At 34.8% G+C, this 14496-nt stretch overlaps 1 protein-coding gene and 1 non-coding gene across 4 annotated transcripts in view; one reads left to right on the top strand and one right to left on the bottom strand.

Annotated features, from left to right (window-relative positions):
* Positions 1-805, bottom strand: part of LOC124430685 (knirps-related protein-like) — a 14277-nt gene extending 13472 nt beyond the window's left edge. Inside the window, exon 1 of one of the 3 annotated variants that reach the window (XM_046977619.1) lies at positions 731-805. The gene's annotated coding sequence lies outside the window, so the exon portion shown is untranslated. Of the gene's footprint in view, positions 1-95; positions 303-730 lie in introns of those variants that run through there. The other 2 variants (XM_046977617.1, XM_046977618.1) reach the window with 2 other exon arrangements.
* A 4329-nt stretch (positions 806-5134) lies between these two features.
* Positions 5135-5206, top strand: Trnap-cgg. The gene has a single exon. It is a non-coding gene; the product is annotated as a tRNA-Pro (tRNA).
* Positions 5207-14496: the final 9290 nt, after the last annotated feature.

Below are 14496 nucleotides of genomic sequence, written 5' to 3'. Positions count from 1 at the left end.
GAGAACGCGAACGAACAAAAATAAAATTAAATTAAATTGAATTAAAAGGAGAAACAAAAAAAAAAAAAAACAAAAAAATAAGAAGAGAAACGAACGAACGAACGAAGTCTTTCCCTTGTTCTTTCTTTTTCTTGTTTTTTCTTGTTTTCCTTTTCCTTTTCTCGCTCTCTCCCGCAATATCACACTCCGTTTCGACACTCGTCTCCTCTTCTTCCTGTTTTTTTTTATCTGTTCTCTCCTCTTCTTCTTTTTTTCCCCTCGTGTTTTTCGTTGGTTAAGAAAAAAAAACAAAAAAAAAACAAACAAAAAAAGAACAAAAAAAAACAAAAAAAAAGAAAATAGGAAGAAGAAAGAATCAAGAAATTAAATGAAGGGGAAAAAATTCATTGACGTTCGGAAAGAAAAGTAAAAATGGTAGTAAAAATAAAAAAAAAAAAAGGGAAACACGACGTTGAAAATAATAATAATAACAATAACAACAACAACAACAACAACAATAATAATAATAATAATAATAATAATAATAATAACAACAACAACAAGAAGAAGAAGAGGAAGAAGAAGAAGAAGAAGAAGATGCTCGATCCGACGATGACCGTTAGGTGAATGACTTTGGAAGGTGAGGGTGTCCACGTCGATTCTTGAATCGGCCCCCACCTCTGATGATTTTCTGCTGTCCCGCTCGTTCGTTCGTTCGTTCGTTCGTTCGTTCGTTCGTTCGTTTGCTTACTTGTTCGTTCGTTTGCTCGCTTGCTTGCTCGCTCCCGGTCGCGCGCGCGTTCTCGTAAGTATAGCTCGAATGGGCCTTATGGGCACACTGTGTGCCGAGTCGGAGAAGCGTGCAGGGTCCATCCGCTCGGCGGGCACAGGTGGGCCGCAGGTCCTCTCTCGGTGGCTTTGGTGGGGGACCTCACACCGGAGGGATCCTCTCTTTTAGCTAGGAGAGGGGGTAGAAGGGAGGGGCCTCGTTGCGCTGTCCCTCTCTCCTTCTTCTTCTTACCTCTTCTATCCTTTTCTATCTCCTTCTCTTTCTCTTTCTCTTTCCCTTTTTCTATTTCTCTTTTTTTATATCTTTTTTCTTCCTAGACGTAATCGCCGTGATTCTCTCTCTCTCTCTCTCTCTCTCTCTCTCTCTCTCTCTCTCTCTATTTTTCCTTTTTAATTACATCTTTTTTTTCGAAAGAACATTCATTATTTATTGATTTACTAAAAAATTTATCTTACTACGTTGTACTTACTCTAATATTTGGTTTTTTAATTTTTTCTCTGACATCTTAGTTTTTCGTCATTATCAATGACATTCCCGTTTGTTATATTACTTATAGATATAGAAATTCGATAAAAGTTGTTCCTTTTTCTTTTACCTTTACTCTTTCTTCCTTTTTCTGCTTCTTTACCGACGTCGTGAAATATTTCGTAAGAAAATTGTTTGATCGCCGTTGATCGTAGGAAACGTGGTTAGTTTATTCCTACGAATAAATCTCCCATCGTCCTCTCTCGAAGAAATTGGTTTCTCGCGGATACGTCGTTGAGGAATAATTTCATGGGTGTACGTTTTGGTAGACGGAACGTGGGAAAGTCTCATATGTACGTTGGCAAGCATTACGCTTGACCTCCATACGCTATACGGAATGACTTGCCTAAGGTCCTTTTATGTAACGTGATGCGTTTCTTCGTCGTATAAGTTTTGTTCGTCTTATCGTCTTAGTTATCACCAGAATCGAAATCGATTTGATTCTTGGTAGACGAATCCATCATAGTATAAACTTTTCTCTTTCCTTTTTCTTTTACTTTCTTTTGGCTTTTATTTTGTCGTGTAGACGAGTTTCGTGTCGCACGAAATCCAAATAGATTGGAATTTCCAAAGAGACACGCGCACGAGATAAGCTAACTGACTTCTTTCGAAAGAACGCGTTGAGTTGGTCAGGATTTAATAAAGTCAGAAGTTTCTTTCGATCGACGTCATACGTCGACGTTTCTTATTCGAACGAACAGGCCTAATTACATGTTCCTTACGTCGCTCTTCTCTACGTCCCTGAAAGTTTCGAACCGTGACGGTAATATCTCCAAGTGCAACCGTGTTATCACGAATTCATAACGATAAGATGACGATAAGAGGATACATCGTCGAATTTCGAAGTATCCTCTGTCATTTTCTTTACTTTTCTTTTACTTTTTTCTTCTTTTTTCTCTTTCACCTAAATGCTCACCTCCTCTCCCTCACTTCTCTGCGTTTATCTTACAAATCGCTAAGAAGTTCTCTTTTCCCCTCTTAATCGTATCTCGAACTATTGCAAACGAGCAGTCGACATCGTTTTCGTCTTATGAGTTTCGAAAGATTCTTAATTATTATGTCGGTCTTTATATGAACGAATTTTAAACGTTTAACCATTTTTATCCATTAATTTAAAGTTAATCGAAAACTTTAGCTTTGCGATTTCATTCGTTCGTTCGTTTATTTATTTTTTTTTTTTTTTTCTTTTTCCTTCGTTTATTTTCTCTTCTTCCCTCGAAAGAAATTATCGTAAATTTGTACAAATCTAAAGGAATTCTCTTATAAATATATTATACATCTATTTAACATATATGACGTATTTATACAATTGACACACATATTAAATATGTATATTCTCGTGTGTGTATATATTTTTCATATGTGTATATATATATATTTTTTTCTTTTTTTCTTTTTTTTTTTTTTTTTTACATGATAGTTTCGCTACGGAATTACTATCAAATTTTAAAACGACTTGATAGAAAGGCCCCTGGGCTTTCGTGGTAATTAGCGACGTTCGTGAGTTTCATTGCGATTTGGCCCACGGCGATGAAGCCGTAATTAACTAAATGTAGGTATTAAAACGATAACCGGGACTTCGTCGCACGCTTTTACTCGACGAATCGACTCTAATCTTTGAGAATGCGTCATTTGTCGAAACAACGTGTTTGCGTGCACGCGAGAGAGAACGAGAGAGAGAGAGAGAGAGAGACAAAACCGTAAAGGATCGAAGTAAATTTCAAAAAATTTATTTATATGCATGTTTAGAAAAAAATATTCCTTTATTCCTTGTTGATAATATTGCCGAAAATAAATCAAAAAAAAAAAAAAAAAAAAAAAAATTTCTTAACGAAATAATCTAAAGATAAATTTGAAATTGACCAATTGATCGATCGATCGGTGTTAATAAAATATTTATTATAAATATAAAATAAATATGAACGCGGAAAATGAAAAATAAAAATATCTCGATTTATGACAGAATAATCCATTTGCCGAAATTATTAATGGTAATTCGAGAAATGTTATTATTACGGATTACTAAAAAAAAAAATATATATATATATAAATATAAAAAACTAATGTAAAAAATGATTTGCAACTTTGAAAGACTTTATGTGTTTTATTTCAATTCGGAATAACGTTATTTAGGAAACTTATTAAAAGCTACAATGGTAGGAGGTTCGTTTCGTAGAAAATTAAAAAATGTTTTAAATACTGAAATTCCCTAAATTAAGGGTCCCCCGATGTCTCAATTTTATTGTTTTACAATCGATTATAGTCTTTACCGTTCTCGTCCATACGATAGATCACGTTGTATATTTTTTACTTTCAATTTCTATGCAGTAAAATGTGTCCCCTAGTAAAACATTCCTCTTAAGGTACCTTCGTTTATTCGCTTTTTTCTTTTCTTTTTTATTTTTTTTTATTTCTTTTTAAGTATAATGAGGGTGAAAAGGACACGTAGGTATATGTGATTAAAATAGAAAGACAGAGAGAGAGAGAGAGAAAGAGAGAGAGGGGGGAAGAGAAAAAAATGCTGCGACAGTTAGCCTAAGATCGAAAAAGTATCTAATAAAACGAATTATAATGCTTACTATCTTAGATAGTAATAGTTTACTATAGTAATTAAAGAAATTTACATTTGACGCTATCTTTCGCATTGATACGAGTTCGTCATTAGATGGATCAAAGTACCGTAAGTTAGTATATAAATAATGTGTCTTTCTTCGAAAACTATATTTCCTTCTTTTTCTCGGATATTTTTTTTTTCTTTCTTTTCTTTTCTACCATTTTCATTGTTTTCTTTTCTTTCTTCGTACCCAAGTGTATATATATATATATATATATATATATTTTTTTTTTTTATCCCTCCGGTTGTAAGAGTTCATCTCACGAAGAGGACCTCCTCATGTTGGCTTTTTAACAGACACGGTGGTCGGCCGAGCGAAATGAATAAGAAGAAAATTTCAAACTCGGTTTTGCATACAAGGCAAAAGGGATACCTTATAGGTAATTACGAAGGCTTCGATGAAAAGTAATTTTGCGATCCGTTCCATCCTGACCTTTCTTCAACTTTGTTGTAGGCCATACGTCGCGTACGATACCAATCATTTTTATCTCGATGGGTACGGTCCGGTCCGGTCTGGTCCGTTCGAGATGGTAGATGATATATCGCATGAAAGAGCAAGTCGATGGCGGGCTGCACGCGACGCGTTTAAATATTTAATGTTGGATTTAAACCGGCAGGTGTCGCCACTGGCACCTTCGACGTAAGTATAGATCCTCCGAGAAAATCTTTCAGGATCCATCCGGATATCGTTCACGCCGTCGATCACGTCATTTATTAAAATTCGTCAAATTATTTCTTTAGGTTTTATCACCTTAGTATTTTCCCAATAGTAATTTCTTATTGTTTCAAATTTCCACGATCTAATACGTTCACAAGTCATAATGACTTTTACTCGTCGAACGGAACGATTTATATATATAATGGCCTAATAGTTAAAAATAAATATATTTTAATTATGCCTTCGAACAATTAGACATATCCTATTATGGATCTATCTAATACAAACTTATCTATCAAACTATTTACCTACTTATCTACTCATTAAAATTCCCAAACTACTCGAGTTAAGATTACGCGATCAAGAAAATGGAAACTGTTTCTCCCCTTCACTCTCTGTCTCCCTATTGCCCTTTATTCATTGTTGAATTTAATCGCATTAAATTCCTTCTTTCGTCGATCATTAAAAACTATCGGACGAGAGATCACATCGTTTTGTTATCGATTAGAATAATGATGAAAATTTGGAAAAAAAATTTCTGCATTTGTAGAAAATGATTAAACAAGTTGGCTCGTTGGTCTAGAGGTATGATTCTCGCTTCGGGTGCGAGAGGTCCCGGGTTCAAATCCCGGACGAGCCCGAATTAATAAAGATTTGTTACTTTTTTTTTCTCCCTCTCTGTCTCTCTCTCTCTTTTCTTTTTCACTTTCCTCATTAAATGAAAATCCTAATATCACAATGTCGTTATTACGTGTATATACGGAGTATGAAGTTGGTTATAGATATATACACACAGACACACACACATACATTGTATATATATATATATATATATGTATTATATCCTCCATTATGTATCTTTAACTTATAGTTTTTGTCATTAAAATAATGAGGTCCCGTCGATATAATAAACGTCGTATTATACGGTTTTAATTTGGCCGATCTAACGGGAGATTTATGTATATCGTAGTCAAAAAAAAAAAGAAAAAGAAAATAAGAAAAAAAAAGGAGTATAAGAGAGACATCTTGCGAAATCGTACGACACGATTCACCTTCAATTCAACATTAGATATAATTAATGTGAGAATAAATATCTTGTTTTCACACGGTTGATGCCCGTTTCCCCTCTCGTGCAATCTCACGTAATACTTGTAATATATGAATATTATTATGTATGTACGTCTATATATATCACGTTAATATGCCGATGGGCCTCAGAGCCCTTCTTGATGAGCCTCGAGCGAGGATCAACCTTCAAATAGGAAATAGCATAGACTTTCTCTAATTTGTATCCTCGACTAGTCTCTTTTTTTTTATTTTTCTTTTTTTTTCCCTTTTATCTTTTATTTTCTTCCTTAACCTTCATCTCGTTTTAAACGGCTCGTTGAGGGTTTCCCTCCTCCACTCCTCCTCTTCCCATCCTTCTCCTCCTCCCCATCCCCATCTTTTTCCCAATGATAGTCTCTTACGGGGAGATATACAATTTTATCGTCGTACTTATAAAATCGTTCGTTCGAACGAAATAATATTTTTCTTTTTCTAATTTCTATTTCTTTTCGAATAAATCTCTTTACAATCGGTCATAATATAGAGGAGTATTAGTGACGTAATTAAAAAAAAAAAAAAAAAAATTAAAAAATAACATCGCAGTTGCGTTCGTGATAATGTAAGTTCGTATTTATGTCTAAATACATATAAACTCGTCGTGATGATAAAATGATCGATTGCAGGTATTCCGTTAAACGATGACGCGAGTTCTGAAATCATCGAATTCTTCGTCGAGTAAAGGATCCTTCGGATTAATTTGAGACGCCTCAAATGTCCACGACGATAATCAAAAATGAGCGGCGTCTTACTGTTACCTACCGGTACATATAAATATGTACAAGTAACATGTACACATGTACATACGTATGTATATATGTATGTACAGGTACAAAGTCGTACGCGTGCTAGTGTCGTTTCTTACGCATAATCAAAAAGAGAAAAATATTGAATCCTTTCTCTTGAGGTAAGCGACGTAGGATAAAAAGCGTAGAGGACTCTCGCCAAAAAACTCGTTTCGATTCGTCGTGTCGTGTCGTGTCGTGTTGTCTCGATTCGTCCGAAGGTCGAACGAAAAATTATAAATGTCAAAGGCGGCATCGATATTATAACGAATAAATCGATCGTGCGATAAGCTAGACAGACAACTAGGCAGGTAACTAGGCAGACAGACAGACAGACAGACAGACAGACAGACAGGCAGGCAGATAGGTAGGTAAGGAGCTCAGAAGGAGCTTTACGATTCAACGTTAAACATCCAAATTACTTCTTTAAACGACGATATCGATACTTTCATAATGATAATAATTGTAATAATAATATATCGATGATAATGCGAATTCGTTAAAATTAAATAAATCGAAATTAATTCGAATTAAATAATCATAATAATATATCGACGATAATTAGAATTCGTTAAATTAAATGAATTATTTAAATCGATCGATATAAATTCGGATCAACCTTCTTTTATTTTTTCTTCCTTTTTCTTCTTCTTCTCTCTCTCTCTCTCTCTCTTTAATCCCAAAAAAGATTTGGAAATTTACTACTATAAGGAATCGATAAATTAAAGTTAAACGATCAATTCGAGCTCCTTTCTCGAATAGGTTTCGAATCGAGAGATATTTGGGAGGCTACACAATCGCGGCTAATTCGGGGCAAAAGTTTCGAAACTTTGACGTAAGTGTGTTTAACGCGAAGGATAGAATGGGAGGAAGGAGGAAGGAGGATGAGAAGGTGGGATGGAGAGAGGACGAGGGGAAAAAAGAAAGATAAAGTCGCGTGTGTATCATCGTTGCGCGATCGTCGACAAGGGTCGTCATCGTCATAGTCGTCGTCGTTGTCGTCGTAAAAGTGAACGTTCGTAACGATATTATAAACGCGTGTTTCTGTGTATCGAGCAATCTCATCGTTTAATAGTAAATCTGTACATTGACTATATCATACCAAAGAGAAAAGGAGACAATAAAAGCCATGCGTTTTTCATTCTTTTCTCTCTCTCTCTCTCTCTCTTTCTATTTCTCTCTTTCTCATTCTATATGAAGAGGAACGATTAAGTAATACGTAATTAATAAAGGCACCGTTTTATTCTGATTTTTTATCGCGCATCCGAGCGAGAGGCCACGCCGAGAGTAATTATATCTCCTCTCCCTCCAAACGTTATTTGTAATCTTACGCATCACGGATACACAAGACGCGAGACAGGGTCGGCCGTAAAATTCTGAACGTGCAATTAGGGCCAAGTCGTTAATTTAGTTTTCTTCTCCTTCTCTCTCTCTCTCTCTCTCTTTCTCTCTCTTTCTTTTTTTCTTTCTGTCTCTCTCTCTCTCTCTCTCTCTCTCTCTTTTTCTTTCTCTACAGTCTATACTTTCGTTCGTGGTCCCATGATATTATCGTTTTACGTTCTGTCCATTCTCGACATCCATAGACAACATCGATCCTTCGATTGAAACTTGCATAAAAATTGAACACGAATATATATCAAATTTTAGATACTGATAAGATTCAATAAATTACTTCCTGTTTTTGTTAGTGGTATGGGGGTTGTTCGACACGACGCCAAAAAAAATTCACAGAAAGATGTATATTTGATGCATTCCGTATAGAGATACACACACACACTCATATATATGTATGTATGTATAAGTATGTATGTATATATATATATATATATATATATATATATATATATATATATATATATGTATCACATATGGTAAACGTAAGAGAGTTAGAGATGTGCCTTGTGGTCAGTCGCTCGTTTCGCGGCCACCTCTTTCAATTACTCGGGTCAGTTCTGAGGTCGAGATCTTGTTTGTGCATTACATCGGACAAGCATTAATAATAGACGCGGATATCGTTGTCGAATCATCATCGACCTTGATACCGGCACCTTCTCTTTCGTATAAAAGAAGAAGAAAAAGACGATGAAAAAAAATGTTCCTCGCATTCGTAGCCCGAACGACAGTAGTTACTACAAACGATTACGAAGAAAAAAAACACCATTCGAGAGTTTAATTTCTTGTTAAGCCATTGAGAATGAAGAAGAGGATGAAAAAGAAGAGAAAAGAAAAAAAAAGAAAAAAAAAAGAAAAAGAAAAGAAAAGAAAGAAAGGAAAAAAGAAAGGGAGAAAAAAAAAAGGAAAAGGAAATAAAAAATCGGTTAAGAGCGTAATCCGTCGTCGTGTCACTTTTGACGATCCTTTTTCTCTTTTTTTACACTTTCTTATTTTTTTTTCTCCCTTTCGCCCCTCTCTCTCTCTCTCTTTTTTTTCTCTTTTTTCTCTTTTTCCGTTTCTTCTTCATTCGTACAAAAAAAAAAAAAAAAAAATCAACGTACGTATGTACGTACGTACTTTCGTCGTGCGTTGGAAGTTTTCAAGGAATAATGCCTACGATCGGTTGAAGTAGGGGAAGATCGTTAAGATAGAGAAGAGAAAAGGATGAGCGCCCATCAACGAGTTACTCTTCTCTCTGGACTTTATGTTACTTTCACCTTGTTCACCCGTGCTCACCTGTCTGTCAGCCATCCTTCGACCATATTATGTTAAGAGAGATATCCACGATGAGAGTCTACGTATATATATATATATATATATATACATACTTACATACACACACACACATATATATAATTTTTTTTTATGTATGTCCATGGAATTTCCGTGATCTTTGTCCGTACTTGGAAAATGACGAATTGTTATTTAAAAAACATGTCGTGTATTAGTAGGAATCTGAGGAAAGAGAGAGAGAGAAAGAGAGAGGGGGGGGGAGAGAGAGAGAGAGAGAGAGAGAAAGATGTACAGACAGACAGTTTCGATTTTAAACGCGAAGAATAAACGACCGTTCTCGTCCTCATTCTTGAAGAAACACGAGGAAGAGTAGGGAACTCGAGAGGGATCGGAGGGGGATGTTGGAGGGGTGAAGAGGCGGAGAGAGGGAGGAAGGAATAGTGAAGGAGGGGTAGGGAAGAAGGAGGGAGGATAATTTGACGATAATAGGACGAACGTTCGTGGGGTAATCCAGTACCCGGAGGACATCCAGAAGTTTCTCCAGCTTCATATCCAAAGAGGTGCGTGGACGAGGTAATGTGGGAGAGGTCGACGTAGGTCGAGCGAGGTCGCGTGCGAGCCACGCATCCTGGAACACGACGGACTCTACTCTTAGAGTTTCGATTAGAGGATGCATGTGATATTACGGATAGTAGTTGTAGTAGTAGTAGTAGTAGCAGTAGTAGTAGTAGTAGTAGTAGTGCTAGTAATAATAGTAGTAGTAATAGTAGTAAGTACAGCATCTTCGATCGAATCTATTAATAATATTCTTCATTTCTTACACGTACTTTTTCTTTTTATGTTTTTTTCTCTTTTTTCTCTTTTTTCTTCATTTTTTTTTTTCTGTCCGTTTCTGATCCGACGTCCGTAATGATCTTTTCGAAACGATCGCCATGTTTCTTTCTTCCCATTTTTTTTTCTTTTTCTTCTTTTTTTTTTTTTTTTTGTACCGCTCTCGGCGTTTCACGGCATGTGAATTTTTATTTTGCCCTCCCATATATGATCCAGCTGTTTTTTCATATTTGGAAACAAAATTATAATTAAATTACGATACGTTTTTACTTATTTATGTTCATCTGTAGTTTTATAAAATATTTATATTGATATAACTACATATCCATTGTACACGTATACTATAGTTATTTATATATATATATATATATATATATATATATATATACATATATAATATTTTATAGATTGCAAAGTTAGATAGATATTTATTTTTTAAGTATGTTAAATGAAACGTATGATGGATCGCGAAGATAGAGGATGAAAAAAGAAAGAAAGAAAAAATGAAAGAAAAGAAAAGAAAAGAAAAGAAAAGAAGAGAAAAGAAAAATTGTATTAAATTTGAAAGAAACCTCGTCGAAACTTCGATAAATAGGAAGTTGAGTACTCGTACGGTAAGGAACGGTTAGGGTTAAGCGTCGACCATATGTCAAAGCACACGAGAAAGAGGGAAAAATCATCGAACATACGTAATACGTGTATAGGCAACGTTTACGGAGGACGTTGAGGAGGACAACGACGACCATTTTCGTGATTTACGCAAAGTAATCTCATTACGGGTCGCGTCGCTCGTTAACGTCTCGTCGAGCGTTCGTTCCTCTTTGCATCCGACAGAAAGAGAAAGAAAGAAAGAGCCAGCGAGCGAGAGAGAGAGAGAGAGAGAGAGAGGGAAGAAAGAGCATCCGAGTGACGTGTTATAGCAATGGCATATCCAATGGATAGATCGATGAATTCTTTCGATAAAGCTTTCCGATGATTCGTGTTTATCTTTGTAAATATAATTTTTTTTTTCATTATTGTAGTAAGTTTCATTGCAGATTAATGAAAATAATATATTTACGTAGATACATTTACGTGTATAAATTATATACTACACGCATACACACACACACATATATATATACATACATATATAGCTATATTATTTTCGATAATTAAGCGTCGGCACGTTTAAAAAATGAAAGAAAGGAGGAACGTTTGAAGAGAGGGGGGGAGGGAAAGAGAAAAAAGAAAAAGAAGAGAAGAAGGCCTACCGAATGATTTTTCGTCCGATAATGTATCGCTCGATCGAGATGGTGATAAATAACAAAAGTTAAAGTGCTTACCTGTGACCGGGCGAGAAGACGATTTTCCTCTTTTGATTTGCGACGTTCCTTTAAACGACGACAACGTCGTCGTCGTCGTCGTCGTTGTCGTCGTCGTCGTCGTCGTCGTCGTCGTCGTCTCTTACGATCCACCGAAGGAGAGGCTCGTATTTTATCATCGTTGAGGAAAGTTCGCGCGGCCACGTGAAAATTCAGGTGGCCGATATTGAGGTTTATGAAAAGAGCGGAGGAAGAAAATGAAAAGAAATATAAAAAAAAAAAAGAAAAAAGAAGAAGAGAAAGGAGGAAAGATGCACGAAGAAATAAAAAAACAAATGAATGAGTGAATGATTGAATGAATGAATAAATAAATAAATACAAGGTAATGATGATAATAATTAAAAAAAAAAAAAAAAAAAAGAAGAAAAAGATAAGGACGGATCCTGTTTTATTGTTGAGTCCGTATCGTGTTCGAACGTAATGTTCTGTATGAGAAAACAAAGTGAAAGGTGTTCGCCTTCTTCTTCTTCCTCCTCCTCCTCCTCCTCCTCCTCCTCCTCCTCCTCCTCTTCCTCTTTCTCCTCTTCTTCTTCTTCTTCTTCTTCTTCTTCTTCTTCTTCTCACTGTCATCACTGTGTTCTCTCTCTCTCTTTCTCTTTCTCTCTCTCACTATTTCTCTTCTCTTTTTCGTTTTCAATGTCTTATCTTACAACGATATCTCGTTCGCCGATCAGCATCACCATCGTCGTCATCATCATCATCATCATCATCATCATCATCATCATCATCATCATCATCATTATCATCATCATCGGTGAAGTCTCCGCGCGATTATATGGCCTATGAATCATGAAACGAGAATGTAGCCACGTTTAAAAGCTCGCGAGAGTTAATTGAAACTTTTATTCGTAATTACGGCCAAACTTCGTGTACACGGACTCGATTTACCTTGTATTTTCTTCGTAAATACATACGTCATCTTCGATATAACTCACCTGTAATTAACGAGTATTCTATCCAAAAAGTACATTTTTTTTTCACTTTTTTCTTTTCTATTCGATCATCAGACATTGTACCTTCTTCCTTTTTTTCTTTTGTCTTGATGTTTTTGGAGTAACATATAACTTATAAAAAATCGAGTAGAAAGAGAGAGATAGAGATAGAGATAGAGAGAGAGAGAAAGAGAGAGAGAGAGAGAGAGAGAGAGAGAGAGAGAGAGAGAGAGAGTATACATGACATCTAATTAACGTTCCCAACGAGTTTCAAGTTATTATAAGGATTTCGCACTTTGACCGATCACCACGGTCGAAGGTGAGAGTAAGACTTCTTCGATGTTATATATAGGGTGTTTCTTAATATAGAATTTTAGATCTCGTAAACGTAATGGGGGGGGGGTGGGGCGGAGAAACTTTAATGACAGTACGTAGATATAATCTCAAGGTTACCTTTCGAAAGAATCAATCGTTAAAAATTAATCGACTCTCCCTTTCCCAAATTATTGATTTATTTAAATTATCTTCTGAGCAATATAAATCCATTATTAACTATAATCCTTATTAACTTTTAATTCAGAAACACCCTGTATATCGATGCAACTGCTTGCAGTTAAGGTTCGCTGAAAGAGAGAAAGATATATATATATATATATATATATATATATATATGTAGAGAATATATAATATATATACACATATACATATATAAAGAATATATAAGATACATATATATATATATATACACATAAAGAAAGACGGAAGATAGACGCAACCCTTTCGATGAGGTCTTCATCGGCACCGGTACGACATTGAGGAATATTCTCTGTTGTGTTCGAAGGTAGGAAGGGTTCGCCAAGCTAATCGGTTCTACACTCGTTATTACGAACGAGCCAAAACTCGCACTCTCTTATTGTAAAACGCGTGCGTGAAACGTTAGAGAAAGAGAGAGAGAGAGACAGAGAGAAAGAGAGAAAGAGAGAGAGAAAACGATAGAGGAGTCTTCATTAGCATACGCGTATACACATCGACCGTCTCGTCATTAGCTCACGCGCGATTAATAATCGTGTCCTGGGGTTAAGAATCGACGGTTACCTCTTTATAACCATGCGCACGTTCACGCTCACGCAAAGAAAGAGAGGGAGCGAGAACGCGAGCTCGTTTCGTTCTGCTAATTAGATCGTTGAGTCTTAAAGCGCGTGTAAGCGCTATACTCGCTTGCTAATATTTCAATTATGTTGGGAGAATAGCGTTCTAGAACGGTGATAATTAATAACTTCGTTCGAATGCGAAGTAAAAAGGATTTTCTTTTATTTTCCTTTCTTGTTTCCTCCTTTAGTTTTTCTTTTTTTCTTTTTTTCTTTTTTCTTTTTTCTTTTTTTTTTTTTTTTACTTTTCTTCTTATTCTTTTCTTTTCTTTCTTCTCTTTTTTGTTTTTTCTTCTCTCCTTTATGCTCATAGATTAATAATAACAATTAACTTTGATAGATTACGCGTTAACGATTGAAAATATTAATTGTTAGATATTGCAATGTAATCGCTCTGATATTATATGTGTATAATAATTAATATCAAAACAATATATATTATCGATATGAATGATGACACGTGATGATTTTTTTACATTATGAAGTAAAAGGATCTTCTTTTCTTTTCTTCTCTTTTTCCTTTTTTTTTTTTTTTGCTCCCTTTCAAATCTCTCTCTTTAGCTTATATTTATAATAAAGAATTAACTTAGATAGATGTGAATGTCGTTAAATGTTGACGATTGAAATTATTAAATTTATTACGTATTATTAAGTAATCTATGATATTGTGTGTATAATAATTGAATAATTTCTTTAACGTTACGATGACGTATTTTTACATTGCGAAGTAAAAAGATTTTCCCTTTTCTTTTTTGTTCGTTCCTTTTTTTTTATCGTTTCTTCTTTTTTTCTTCCTCCTTTTCTTCTTTCTTAAAATATTAAATATTAAATATAACGCAATGTAATTTAATCGCTGATTACTATGTAATAATTAATTATACTATATAATAATTAATTCTTTTTTATCTCTAAATTATTCGAGAATTCTTCATTGAAATTTATTGTTCATTTATTTATTATTTATTATTATACAATTAAATAAATTAAAAGATCATAAAACGGACGAACTATTTTTCTTTCAAATTAACAAATAAATAATAAAAATAGATGTATCGTTAATAAGTTCTATCGTATCAATTCGATTTATCTAAGAAAAGTT

This window comes from Vespa crabro, chromosome 19 (genome assembly GCF_910589235.1).
Source record: "Vespa crabro chromosome 19, iyVesCrab1.2, whole genome shotgun sequence".
NCBI classification, from domain to species: Eukaryota; Metazoa; Arthropoda; class Insecta; order Hymenoptera; family Vespidae; genus Vespa; species Vespa crabro.
The sequence above is the reverse complement of the archived record's forward strand: the minus strand, read 5'-3'. Positions and strand labels throughout refer to the sequence as shown.